The following is a 15,925-nucleotide window of genomic DNA, read 5'->3' on the forward strand; positions in this document are numbered from 1 at the left end:
TGAGGCTGTGCACTTTTGTCAAGCGTCAACATATTCCCGAGCCATTATCTGTCATAATCTTCTCTGAACATCTATGGTGGATGGGGGATAGATCATCATGATCTATCCCCCGTTTATTTGTCTAGGGCTGCTTCAGTTAACTGACAAAATAAGACAATTGCTTGGCTGCTTTGATTACACAATTATTGTAGTTTATTTTATTGTTAGTTATATTATCTTAACTTATTTAGTTGTATTTTGTAAACAAAAAAAGGTAAATTGGAGGATTTAGTCTGAAAAACACCACTTTAAAAAGTGGAAATCACCCAAGATGTCTGTCCGAGCTCAACGTTCGTGCTAAATAAGTTCCTCTAACATCAAGGAAGCACATTGCAGGTGTTTAACCCTCTATCTGTCTGTTTGTTTAATATGATGGAGATATGTGTGTTCGTGTCTGTTTGTGTGTCCAATTTGTGTGCCATTGTCTCAGCGTGTGTGTTCAGTAACATGAGGCACACTGGGTTGAGCTGGGAGCTGTGGTTCAGGAGGAAACAGGTTCTTCTGAGCAGGAACAACAGGATGCGTTCACTGACACGATCCCCACACTCCAGATATGGATACATGAAGGCACCTGGGGAAGATCCGTGCTACATCTGCATTAGGCATCGCTGACCTCTGCGAGTGGCAGACAATAACATCCTGAAGGATGATATGACCTTAATATGTTGAAAAAACAAACCAAGTGGGGAAAAAATGTGGGGTTTTTTTGTGACATTTTGGAAAGTCGAGACTGATAAAAAAAAAAGATGTCATAAAGATAAGAATATTATCAGTTTGGGTTTTTGTCAGAAATCAACAAACTTCCATACTTGCTTTGAACTTTTTAATTGGATAAAATATGGAGAAAAAGTAGAAATAAAATGTTATCTTTTTAATTCCACATCATTTGTAAGATTTTTTAAAATAATTTTTTTTAAACATTTTTCTTATATTTATGACAGAATTACCTTGAACATTTTTTGTTATAATATTATACTACTATTATATTACCTGCAAAAGTGAATGTGAAGGTGACGTCGCTGCTTTTTCAAAATAAAACAATGTGAGTTTTGACGTATTTTTGGAGGTTTGGTTTTGTTTGTTGAATCTAACGCTAAAATGTTCAAATTGTAGAAGCTACGTATTACTGTTTGGTTGCAATTTGGGAAAAATAATTCCTTAAATAGATTACAGTATATATATATATATTTTATTTTCAATGCACTTTCAATGCATTTTATCAACCTTGGTTATGATAACATTTTTTAGGCTTCCAAAATGCCTCACCTAAAATGTAAAAATGTACCCACATAAGATGTACAATCTTAGGCCTATAAGTACCTGTAAAATATCACCATTTGTATGGAAATATGTAAATATTCACTCTGACGGGCCTGGTACACCATCAAAACGGACTAGACATTCCTGTGTAAGATAAGTAAAGATCATTTAAGATGAGATTTTTTAAATACTTCCGTGCAAACTATTTTGTCTGAAAAAGCTTCTAATGAAACTTGAAGCCTCACAGCTTTTACATTGCGACATTGTAACTCTCATCTGCAGAATGACAATGGTTAGTGGAAAACACCGTTCTCTGTACAAGACAAACTTGTCTATTACTGGTAGAGAACGCAGTCATCAGGCCAGAGCTTCCTTTGAATGGAATATGTGGTGGAGAGAAATCAAAGCAGCCATTGTATCCGTGTTCCTTTGCTGGCCTTCGTTGGCTTTCTGTCTTTCAGCTGACACACACGCACGCACGCGCACACACACACACACACACACACACACACACCCCCACACACACACACGCACACACACACACACACACACACGCACACACACACACACACACACACACACACACACACACACACACACACACACACACACACACACACACACACACACACACACACACACACAGAGTTGTTGTCATACTGTGTCATCAGCATTCCAGCATGTCAGGATTGGAAAGTTTTCTTTATCTGTTTCTAGATTTTCTGGATGTGTCAGCCGTGACTATCAAAAGAGATCTGTCATGATCTTTAAACTGATTAGCTGAGAAAAGTCCTTTAACATAGAGGAAGCATTGTTTTTGACATGAACAAACTTTCAGATTGAGTTCAAACCCCTTTGGAGATAATAAGACAAAAGCAACAATCAAACAAACTTTAGATTACTTGCTTTAAATGAATTAGATATGCATTATTTTGTGAAAGATTAACATAAATGCTGCTGTTTTTATTGACACTTTAAATGTGTTTAACATTAAACTTAGTAGAAGTTAGTTAGCAGTGAGAAATAAGCCTGCGCTTCAACCGACCATGGTAATAATTGGATTTCCATCCTTTAACCCAGTGTTTCTCAAATGGGGGTACATGTACCCCTATTGTAATGGCACTCTTGAGAGAGAGAAAATAGAAAATTATTAAACAAAATGAAAGCATAAAAAATGTGTTGTTTTTAATAATAATGATGAATAATGAGAATGAAAATGATCTTGATTAGAACATGAAATGAAAATACAAGAGAGAGGGAGAGGAGCAGAAAAGATAAAAAAAAAAAAAAACAACAAAATAAAAACCAAAAAATATATAGAAATACATTCATTCAGGAGGCACTGAATACTGTTTCATTCTACTTATTTACAATATGATTCCTTAAAATGTGCGTTATCACTTATTTATTCCATCAATATGCTTTATAGGTGGTTTTTCATAGAATTCAGAGCAAAATGTAGTAATTGGCCAAAATGGTTTGCACTGGTTTAACCTAAAGATAATGATTTTTAAAGTAATTTTCATGTAATGGCTAAGAATATGACAAAAAAAAAAAAATAATGTGTATAGCAATATATTTTTGTCCATATATTCTATATAACACGTGTTCCCTTTTTTGGAGATAAATCATAACTGAAACATAGTCATACAAGAAAGGAGGAAATTTCCCTCCTCCCAAATCTCCATAAGCTCTCCCCCTTCTCTCTGTCTCTAATAAACACACACAGCATCCCTCCAGTCCTCCCTACTGGGACCAGTGATGGAGCAACACTCTCTCCCAATGAGACAGCTTTCACCCAGGCTGGTTATATGCTGCAGTGTATATGCGTGTTATTTAACTGACCCTGACTCTGTAACCAGAGGGCCCCCCAACACATGCATGAGCTCACACACATATAATCAAATCAAATCATTTTTACAGTCATTTTGTGTGTGATTTTCTGTCATTCCATGTATGTTTGTGGTGTGCATTTCTGTTGTCCTTTTGTAATAATAATAATGCATTGGATTTTTTATATATTGACATTTAAAGCACTTTTCAGGATTAAGGCATTATTCTTTCACTCCTCACTTAGTGGTGGTAAGCTACTATTGTAGCCACAGCTGCCCTGGGGCAGACAGACGGAAGCGAGGCTGTCATAGTGTGCCATCGGCCCCTCCGACCACCACCAACACACACTCACACACTATATTCATACTAGGCCATGTGGGTGAAGTGTCTTGCCCAAGGACACAATGACAGATACCACAGCGACTGTCCCCCACTGTGGTACCTGGAATTCTCAGTGGTCTCCCAGACCTGTTTAACTTCCGAAATCTAACGAGATCTGGCAATGACAGGCTGGTATGGCAACATTCATTTCTGTATTTTTCCTGTATATGTATGTTTTTTAGTCATATTGTGTATTTCTGTTGTCATTTTCTGTACTTTTGTATACTGTTTGAGTATTTTTATGTATTTTTGTTGACGCTTTGTGTTATTTAGAGTCATTTTTGTGTATATTTGTTGTCGTTTTTTGTAATTTTGTATATTTTTTGGAGTCGTTTTGTGTATTTTTGTAATAGTTTTGTGTTTTTGGAGTATTTTTCGTGTTTCTCTTGTCTTTTACTGTATTTTCCTCGAATGTTGTAATTATTTGTATTCTGTTAATGTATTCTTGCTTTTGTTTTGTGTATTTTTCTGTCATTTTGTACATTTATTTTGGGGGCCGCATAAAATTAGACCGAGGCGTGTTGCCCATGTCTGCTCTACACTGAACTTTACCCAAATATTAGAGTATACACGGTGTGCCTATTTAACAACACACATATCTGCACATGAACACGCTTAAATACAATATAATATAATAAAAACCCTCTCCCTGTCCTACCACTGCTGCCCCCCACCCATGTCTTAGCAATGTGGGAATGATTGGCTTAATTTCATAAAGCCCACAGTTTCCTTTGGTTCAATTTTCACCAACACCATAAAAAAAGAAGCAGTTGTAAGGTCAGCAAGAACCCATCTGGTTTTGCCATTGCTGGAGCTTTAATGACCAGGTAATAAAAGTTCAATTTGACAGAAATTACAACAGATGTTTGAGCCTGTGCGACTCAGACGGACTTGGTTCCACAGCAGGATGAAACCCCAGCCCATGGCTATGATGTACTGTACCAAATGACAAATGTTGTTGCAGCAAGAGAACACCTTATACTCAAGTGCAACACAGAGGAACCTTTGTGGAACAATGTCTGTGCAGTTTGTGATGGGAATAAAATTTGATAGAGAGACTTATGTAGACTGATTCTTTTCAAGTATGAAAAATGTCTTTATAAGCTCTATAGGTGAGGTAAACACCGTTATATAAAGTCTACATTACATGTAACAATTTATTTCGATACTTCAACACAACACCAAACTGTCAGTTTTGTTCATAAGGCTAAAAGTAACACAATGGCCTGTACAATACAATATTTTCTTTGAAAAACAACAGAAAATATATTTGGTGTTTGGGTACTTTGAGTTCTCATTAAATGAATAAAACATAATAAATGAGCTTGTGTTAAAGCTGCTGAAGATAGATATATTAATTGATCAATTAAATGCTAAAAAAAAAAGATATAAAAAGTTGAAATTGATGCTCTACTGGAAACACTTTCCCGTATTTGCCTCCAAAAACTTTACCAAAGTGACTTCCCAACACATTTCTGATGTTTTCATGGACTGGGAATTATGGCAAAACAATGGCAAATGATTTTTTTTGGGGCTTTAAATCTGTCCAAAATTGAATGTCACACAGAGTGAGGTGATTTCACAGGAAATCACTGTCCTCCATGTCAGTGACGAAACACAGGAAATCACAATAAAAATGAAGGAAAAACACTTCTATGCATCCGTCAAGGGGACTCCATATCCCACAATGCAACGCGCAAAACTTTTCCGACAATGTCATTAAGAGAGTGTTTACGGTGAAGTGCAAAACCAACTTTTTGGCAATTTTAATCCTGCCCAGACACTGGGTTTGGCCCTCTTAAAAGTCTTTGATTTAGTTTATTTTAAACGGTGTTTGTAGTTCACACAGCTGTGCTCTACATACTACCAAATAATCTACAAAAACTGCTCAAAATAAGAGACAATGACTTAACTTCATTCATCCAAACGTCTGCACAACTTCAAAAACAGTTTGTGGTGTAAATTTATGGAACAAACTTTAATTCAAAGTCTTTGTAAAAACTAAGCGATATTTAAAAAAACAATACAAACTAATTTTAATTGATTCATACACGCATACCAAGTAAGGAGAACACTATCCTATTATTCTGTGTGTATGACACGTGTTTGAAGAGTTGATCACTTTATGTTGAGAATTGGTCACTGATCGTAAGGAGGGTCAGGGCTAGATAAGCTTTTGCTTGTACAGTATATGTACAGTGTTCAATCTATTTCTTGTTTGCTTTTTTGTTGTATAGTGATTAGAATAGATGTATTTGATGTTTTGTTTTTATTGTTTTGATGTTGATTGAGACAAAGAATAAAGAAAGAAAGAAAGAAAGAAAAGAAACTTGACGATGTGGCCAGAGAAGAATAATGGAAAAACATAATTTTCCTTTGATAATTCTGTAATAACCTACACCAGTCTCTCCGGGAGCTCAACTTTGTGGACACTTTTAAGAAACTCTTTAATATTTTATTTTATTTTATTTTTATTTTTTTATCCTTTTATGATGCTGCTCATATGATGTATATGCACCCATGTTTTATTATTCTATTATAATGTTGCACTTCTATTGTCACCACAGCTTATCTGCACAAAGCGCTTTATAAATAAATGACTTATACTTATACTTGTATATAGCGTAATCTACTGTATTTCCGCTGTGACTGCCCTTTGACTCCACACCTAATCGTGGGAAAATGTTTGGTTGATTGAAACTTTTTCTCACCAAATTCAAGAACTGTAGCACATGGCATTAAACGCTAAGAGGAATGTTTCAGCGGATATGTCAAGTTGAACATCCTCAGGGCAGGTATTCATTTGACTCTTCTTCTGTTTTCCCATGTAGACAAACAAAAGTGCTGCTGTGCTTGTGTTAAAAGCTTACATTACTACTTGTGTTATGACATCTGACTCGTCATCTTATAAGTGAGAAAAAACTTCTGATCATCTATAAATGCCTTAATTTCATGAATTCCGTTCAGAAAAGTATTGGACGACTGTCAAATCCTTAGTAAAAATTGAGCAGATTTGGTTTTTTTTTACACAAATTACACATTTTCTTAAACACGGATAATGTTTAAAGGACAATCAGGATGAATGACACTCATTCTCACTAAAAGTGATTAATAGTCCCAGATGAATGCAAAAATAAGGCTAAACCTCAGTCAGTTTCTCGTTTTCACATGATGGATGATCTCCCGAGTGAGTTCCTCTACCTTTTGAAACCTTCCACCCTAAACCCTAAGCAGGCACACAACTCCAACTACACACATCCAAGGCTTCATTTTCCCGAGCACAGGCTCAGAGGTGAGCTAGACCTGTTCACATGCACTCTTTGAGTTTCCCACGGCTGCAAAGTAAGCATTGAACTCCAAGATCCAAACCTGAAAGGAATGGTGACCCCCCCTCCCCCCCCGTGGTTATTTAACAAAGAGGAGGTGTGTGATGAGCGCGTTATATTTCAGTTTTCTCCAAGTGATGCAAAGAATGGTGTGAAATAGTTTCACAACAACATACGGTATTGTTTTACAATAGTTTTTTTTTTTATAGCATATTTTCACTTGCAGTAGACTTTAGTGAGTGATGGTAATTCAAGGAAGTGTTTCCTTAGGGTAATGGTTTTTATTGGGAACAGGGGGAACTGTTTTGTCAGTCTCAACAGAAAAGACTGGCACTGGTGTTACTCTATGGCATAACGGACACGTAACCATTCTGGGTCCAAACACAATAATCAAACCAGAACTGAACAAAAATATTGTTTTTTTTAAAAAAAAAAAAAGAATAAATGTTCAAAAAAAATATACATTTGATCAGGACATTTTTATTTCACTCCCATATCTGTCAATTTGCTTTACCACTGAAAGAGAATACAAACTTTTTTTTTCAGCTTGTGGACTTTTAATTATAATTTGTGTTCTTAGATTTTTTATGGGTAGATTTGTAACATTTGATCATCTTCCTTTTCTTTTCTTTCAAGAAAAAAACACTTTATTACGAAAAACAGATGACCTTGGAGTGTGCAGAATGCTGAGTTTTTTAGATTATAGATTATTATTATTATTTTTTTATTACATAACATTGAAAAATGATCTAATTTAAAGTTAATTGATCTTTACCATCTATGTCCTATTCGTAGAGGAAATATTTGTTCAACAACAATGAAATTATGTACAGTATATCATCAAATCTTCATCTGAGTTGTGCCTTATTGTGAATTACGGAGGAATCTGATTATTATCTTATTGCTTTCCTTTTAAAATAAAGCAAACGAATGTGATAAATGATATCACATACTGTTGATTATCTTTTATACACAATCATACCCATGTAAAATAGTAGCAGAATAGAATAGAATCAAATAGAATGGAATATTTTTTTATCATCATTATACACAAGGTACAACAGAAATAAGAGACAACTCTTGTAGTGAAAGATACAGAGAAAATAAAATGAAAGATAGATAAGTGTATTTACAAGAGGAGCCACTAAGACAATAAATAAACAAATAATAAATAAACAGTGAGAACAATGAGGATAGATATATATTGTACAGTTGCAAATTGTCTGAATTTATTGAACACCTCTTATGTGTTCAGTAACCGTATTGCACTGGTACGAGATATTATCAACATTCAGCCATTCACTGTCACACAACAAGCTGACATACAAGGTGCAATTCCTCTGATTTCGTTTTTAGTGTTTTGCTCATAGACACTTCAACACATGGGCAGGTATAGTTTAGAAATCAAACCGCTAACCTCTCAATTAAAAGGCAATCCCACTACCACCTGATCCACACATTCTTGCTCTGTAGATGTTCAACAAAACTCTTGGTAATCATTGTGGTTGTTTTTTTGTGCACATGTAGCACTTTTTTGCATGAAAAGGACTAAACAGACAAAGAATGATGAAATTCATAAGATAAGAAGAAAAAATATGGTTATTCTGATTTAGACCTACAAGGTGGCGTCACTGACACCTGATTTAACATTGAAAAATGTATAAATCTCATTATTGCACTGTTGGAAAAAACATAATTTCACTGGGAACTGAAAAAATGCGTAAAATAAATAAACACACAAGACACAGCATGTATTTCTATAACTAAACAACAATGAAACAGCTGAATTACAACAAGATGTCAATGTTGATCAGAAACCAAACATGTTTTTAGCACCAGGAGCACTTTAACTCAACTCTAACCACAAACCAGTCATTTCTCTTTCAGATCTGCTGCAGTTTTTCTTTTGTGTTTTGTCAAAAAAAAAGAAAAAAAGAAATTGTTAGCCCTGAGTTCCTGAACTTAAATCTGGTTATATTATTTTACAACGAGCATCCCACAATTCTTCAGTTTCACGTTGTGCTGCACTCCCAGTCGCTGCAGGAATTTACCCCGTGGCAGTTGAAAAGGACTTCTTTATAATCTTATCATATCATGATACAATGCAAAGTTTGCCAATCGCAGTCGCATGCATTTGCTTTAAAACGCCCTGGTGACATTTAGAAATCGAAGCAAACAAGATGTGCATCAGCGCCTCGGCTCCTTAACAGAACAAAGCATAACCACAGGAGGGGGTTTCCTCTTTTCCTGACTACAATGAAGCTTTGATGACAACAACAGACACACGAGAGCATTCACTGACACACACGACATTACAATAAATGACATTTGTTTAAAATCTCTGACAAATTCACTGTCCTCAATGATCAATAACCAACTTTTTTTGTGCATGTTGATTACAAGTGATTAAATATGACCTTTGAGAACCTGCATGATGTCACTTGTGCCTCTTTTTGCACTGGATTCCCATGACTACATAAAAGAGGAAAGCAAGATTTCATTACATGACCAGTGTGTGCATGTCTGTGTGCGTTCTGCCCTGTGGTGCAAGGCCAACAGTTTTAATCACTGTCAGGAGAGGGAAGCGCGCTGCTGATGTAAAACTGTACCACAACTGAAAGACCGACAAGTCCAATATGAATAAATGAATGTATGAAGATATTTAAAAAAAACAACAACGCTGCATGCTTGTGAACAAAAAACAGCACGAGGTGAAGAAAAGGATGACACCCAGCTCAGGGAGAAATAATGATCTTTGATTTCATGTTTTTGGTGATGTCATCACCAAGTGATAATAACTTTGACAAGTTGAGACACCCCCTGGTTCTCCCCTCATAAATCCTCATTTTGAGACACCTCAGATCTGGAAGAAAAACAACAGGAGTTAAAGATGATAAATGCAGAGTGACAATAAATACAATTAATGAGGAAAAAAAGATTACCAGGAAAAATAAGTAAATGTTTTGAATATGCACAAAAAAGGGCATCACTCATTTTTCAGATAGTATTACTTCATGTACAGTGAATTTATTTTCAACCTAGTCAAAACTGACTAGGACTTACATATTTTAACATCATTTGATGCACTTGGAGCTCTCTATATTCAAATTTTAAAAAATTGAAAAATAATCGAAAGTGCAAAAAAAAAATGCAAATTGTGAAATTTTTTAAATCTACTGTATTTAGCATGATTTTAGAAAATTGTTACTAGTCTGTATATTTTCTATTCGTATTTTTCTGTATTGTCTGTTTTTTGTTGCTTTCCTGGGAAAACTTACTCGTAGATTACAACAACATAATAAATTGGATTTTGATTGTTTGGTTCAAGGGAAAAATGGAACACAATGTTTTGCTGTGATGTCATTGAAATTTCATTTATTTTGGCTACAACATGTTTGGTAATATATACCAAATGATAACATGGCTACACAGTAGGATTACACTTTGAATTGATTAGCAGTGTAAAGTCTTAATGAGACAAATTGCTGTTGCTAGTTGGCCCATCTGTTTGAAGCTAAATGCATATTGATTTATTCTGATACATCAGTGGGAAAATGACCTCTCATCCTTTTTTTGACCCTTTTTCTCTGCCGGTCGATGCGGAATATTGACCAAAACAATTATTCTAAAGGCAACGAGAAGATAGAAAATGATGAAGAATTTTGTTGGTGTTTAAGAAAACACAAAAAACAATTTAAATCCACATTATTATTATTATTGCAAAAACGTAAACAGAAATAAGTTCTACAACTCTTAAGTAAATATGTAATGATTTAAAAATATAAATCTGATTAACAACAGCTGCAAAACAAAGATACATTCCATTTACTTCTATCCTATTCCCCTAAATAATCCGTCACCTTTTCACCTTCATGGAAGAAGGAAGCCTCTTGACTAAAATAGGAAATTATGTGAGCAGCCCGCCCTGGGCCATCAGCACTGAAACTCCCTGAGGGTTGTTTTCTCTTTTTTTTCTCATTGTAGAAAAAAAAAAAAATAGGATGGAGGGAGGTGTACAAGCAGGAGGCCACAGGTGACCTTTTGGATTATTAGTTCAGTGCCTGAGGTGAATTTGTGAGAGAGAGAAAGAGAAAGAGAGAGAGAAAGAGGGTGTAAAAGATAGAGAGGCGTGGACAGGTTGAGTTAGAGGTAAAGGTGTGAAAAAAGAGGCAGTGTGCTCATTTCCTCTGCACTCTGCCGGGTGGCTTCAGGCAGTGGATTTTACCCAAAGCCTCACCTTGTTGCACATTGTCCTGTCAGTGCAAAGTGTGTGAAAACTCCACCCACAACAAAGCTGAAAGCAGCAGAGGTCTAAAAGTGAACGCATCACTAGAAGGCAACCAACAGTCCTCTCCATGATTGAAATAAAAGCAGAACAAAAAGCACCAAATGAACAAACTCAATAATACATTTTTTTCTTAATTTGGTATAAAAATTAACATAATATGTAAAAGTGTAACAAGCGGATATAGATGAAAAGAGTTTTATTTAAAATTTATGCCACTTTAAAGCTTCCTTCCATCAGAATCAGAATCAGAACTTGAATCAGAAAAGTTTATTTTGCCAAGTACAGTTTTAAAAAAAAACAGCACAGGGAATTTGACTCGGTCGTGAGTGCGAACAATAAAAAAGAAAAAAAAACTAAACACAAGCCAGCAACAGTAAAAATGATAAAGATAGATATAAAGGATAAGGGATAAATAAAGGATAGATAGAGGATAAAAATAAAGGATAAATTATTTTTTTTTTCTTCTTAAATTTTACTTATAAAAATAGAAATATAGAAATATAAATAAATATAAATATTTAAATATACATACAGTGCTGCAGGTACTATTGTCTTTTTTTGTAAAAATTTGCATAAAAACCAACACAAAAACAGTCAGTAAGACACATGTCTCACTAGGATGCCCATCATTTTTCACAGCTAAGCTCCTGTTTCATTATATAACTGTGATTGAGGAAGACAATTAGAATTTTTATTCTAAAACATTGAAGACAAAGAAATGGCATATTAACGTACTACTCATACTGAGTCTGTCGTCAAAATGAGTATGTAGTGCGTTCACTTAAGATAATATGAAAAGATTGAGTTTGCGAGAAGTACAGGATGTATAATATATTGGGACATTTTTTAAGTATGCACGGTGGGCACACTAGTCATACTCAACCGCCCCATGATGCATTGCGAGCAGAATGTAAAATCGTTCTGGGACCGGCTTCAAGCTAAAAATCAAACATCTTTTCAAAACAAAAGCATCGCTTCTTGTCTTTCCGTAGTTTTTAAAATGTTTCTAAATAAGGATCTTGTTTTGAAGTTAACCGGAGGTTTTGTCAGTAGCGCAATGGAGGGTCTCCGAAAATCTCTGACATTTTGGCATGAAATGTGTTTCAGTGAGTTTTATGGATCAAATGACCACATGTTGATATTTTACTTGGTCACTTTCTCTCTTAAATTGTTTTCAGAACATTCAAAGGTGGAGAATTAACAGATATTTAGCCTCAGTGTGATTCAGGTTTTTGTAGTTAGGTTCGAAATACGGTCATCATCCTAATCTTACTTATATAGTACATACATATAATATAGTAGAAAGTATATACTCTGAGTTTGTAGTGTATAGTACAGAATATGCCATTTCGAACACAGCAAAAAACTCCAGTAAATCCAAAATTTAGGACAATTATTATCATTTCTTTTAGCTTTTTTTGTTTGCTTTCGTGCTGACAACATTGGTTTGTAACTTCTTTCTTTTCTTCCCCCCTCATCCTCACAAATATACAATATAAGTAATTCTGAGGAATCTTCTTTGGCTTTGTGAGTTCACTGGGTGCTGAGCTCGATGTGTTTATGGTCATGTGGGTCCGTGGAACGCTGCAAACAACCAGCACTCCTAATTGGAACAAGACTGTTTGACTCCCCTGAATCACCCTGCTATTACTCACTGGCACTGAAGGGCACAGAGGTTGGTTTTAATAACTCTCCACACATCTGAGAGAGTTACGCTTGGTGTACTTTGCCTTTCATCGCTGCAGCTCGTCCACAAATGGCACATGAAGGAGCATGACAAATGGATAAATGGCCAACACGTGACTTCCTCTCACATTAACAAAACAACTCATCTCATGATCACACTGACACACTAATACAGACTTAGTGCTATTAACAACTCCTGTAGAGCTTCCAAAGATTCAGCAGCTTATCGATAACTCACACATTTGAACAGGGAACAAAGTCTCCGACGACTTATTTAATTATCCACCAGCAACTACAGGCTTTTAACGTGCACTGCTCTTTCTATTAGAGTCATCGTTGTATTGATAAACTATCAGGATGGAAAGCACGCTGACGGTCTTGGGAATGCAACTGATGGAAACAGAGTGTCTTTTTCAGCATTGTGACACACCATCCATCTCGACCATCCCCCAATTCAGGCTTCGCTAAAAGTCTAGTTTTACACCATCAAGCTGTGATGAGGGAAAAAAACAAGGAAAGCTCGATAAACATTTTAGGAATAAACCACAAGAACAGACCGTACTATTATTTTTTTTGTCAATATCCAGTTTTTTGTCAAATGAAATATCTAAACAAATTGATAATTTTTGAACACTTAAATAAAACTAATACTGTGCCTACATAGCGTTTGTTCTGCCTTTGCACAATGACATTGACAAACTTGAACAGGTTGAGGAGCTTTATATTGGGGGGACAGTTGGCAAACCCCTGCTAGGAAAAGTTTGTATTGAATGGACTTAGGGGATCCATAAAAAGTGAAGGGTTCATAGTTTTGTCTGCATGTCTCCGTGTGTAAATCATATAAACTCTCGGCAGGAGTTGAAAAGGTTAGATTAGTTATACCAGTTTCTGGTTGTCCCATACAAAAGCTTTAAAATAGAAGAGGGTTATTAACACTTTCACTTAATGTTGAAAAAACAAGTTGCTAATGTATGTTATATTGTCTAAAATCATGTTGGTCTGAAACACAAATAAAACTCGTTATTCCAGCAAGTTCGTTTAGTCTTCTTTTTGAATAATATGCCAATATTTCATTTATTCAGGCCAATGTTTTTCAGGAAATTTACTTCGTTGTTTTTAAACATCAAAAGAGATTGTCAAACACCTCTGAAGAAGACTGACAGTTGACAGTTGAAACATATCAGCAGATCAAAGTAAATTTCTTTAAAAACATTTGTCTAGATAAATGAAACCTTAACATATTATTCAAAAGGAATACAAAAAGAACTTGCTGGAATGATTATGCGGAAGTCAAGGAAACATCAAAGCGATCAGCAGATGCCTCTGAAGAAAACTAGCAGTTGACAGTAGAAACATGTCAGGAAATCAAAGTAAACTTCCAGAAAAATGTTTGTCTGAATAAATGAAACCTTAACAAAGTATTAAAAAATAATACAAAAAGAACTTGCTGGAATAATTACGTGGAAGTCAAGGAAACATCAAAGCGATCAGCAGACGCCTCTCAAGAAAACTAGCAGTTGACAGTGGAAACATGTCAGGAAATCAAAGTAAATTTCCAGAAAAATGTTTATCTGAATAAATGAAACTTTATAAACATTATTCAAAAATAATACAAAAAGAACTTGCTGGAAAAATCACACGGAAATCACACGGAATGTCTCTGAAGAAGACCGACAATCGAAAAATATCAACAGATCAAAGTAAATTTCCTGGAAAACGTTTGTCTGAATAAATGAAAGTTTAACATATAACAAATAAAACTCACTATTGTTTTTAAGGCACAGAAGTGATTCTTTACACACAGATCAAAGTAACAACTATTATCAATTATCATTGGAGCAATCATAAGATTCTACTCCACTACAACTATTAACATTGCACCTACCATCGTGATTGAAGCTCCGAACAGCTGCTGCCTCACTTTCTCACCGTGTTGTAGCTGAGAAACCTGAGCTGTGCTATTGATCAGACTTCCAGGTTGTTAGCTGGAAGCCTGATGTCTCCATATTCTCTTTATGACCCTCTCTAAGAATGAGTGGCGCTGCAGTGAATAGTGGATAAAAAATCCACGGCATAAATCATCCTGAAAGAACGTTGGTGCTTAAAGACACAATAAGTGCATCCATTGTAAACGTTGTACATTTATGCGCAACTAAAGCTTTCAAGATATATGTTGTTTTAAAATTGTCCCAAATTTTGTGTGGCTTGCCTGAGACAAACCAGGCTAACTTGAATTTATTATTTGATAGGCCCCCTACTTGAAGGTTCACCCAACATGCTGTACTCAACATAATTTGACTGGCCTGTCAGTCCAGCCTAAAGGAATGGATGCTCAGTTTGGCCTAATCCTGGCTTTGCAACAAAAAAAGGCAAACTGGTAAATAGATAGGCATGTCGAGGGTGGGGTGGGGGCGGGGGACGTTGGAGGAAAATATCTGAATGGCATTTTGCAAAAGCACCTCTTAAGTTAAGAAAACAGCGCAGCTGAACAGAAACAGCTGTATGCACTGAAGCCTGGCATCCCGAGGATGAAAACACGGGCAGTTAATAATAAAAATAATAAGCCTGCAGAGTTCGTAATAAAAAGAACCTGATGGGACAATGCTGTCGAGTGAGGGGTCCTAACTGTGTTTCTGACTGTGCTTGTCACCACTACCGAAGAAGAAGAAGAAGAAGAAGAAGAAGAAGAAGAAGAAGAAGAAGAAGAAGAAGAAGAAGAAGAAGAAGAAGAAGAAGAAGAAGAAGAAGAAGAAGAAGAAGAAGAAGAAGAAGAAGAAGAAGAAGAAGAAGACGACAACATTTGGCAGGTTGAGCCTCAGCGCCACATGTGTCTATGAACAGTACCATGTTAATATTGGCCCGCAGCTGCACCCAGAGCATGGAACGAATGCTTTAGTATTTATGTTTGTGTGTGTTTCTGTATATGTGGCTTTGTGCAGTACGTGCAACATGCCAGGAAAACCCCAAACCACCTCAGTTTTTCATCTCGTCCTTGGCCCATCGCACTCTTTTCAGCCTCCTCTGTCATCTGTCTCTCTTCTGCCTGCACTCGTTCTGCCATCTGGCCTCAGACAGCTGAGCAATAATGGTCCATGTGGTATTAACAAGGCAT

The sequence above is a fragment of the Gouania willdenowi genome, chromosome 5 (assembly GCF_900634775.1).
Source record: "Gouania willdenowi chromosome 5, fGouWil2.1, whole genome shotgun sequence".
Lineage (NCBI taxonomy): Eukaryota > Metazoa > Chordata > Actinopteri > Blenniiformes > Gobiesocidae > Gouania > Gouania willdenowi.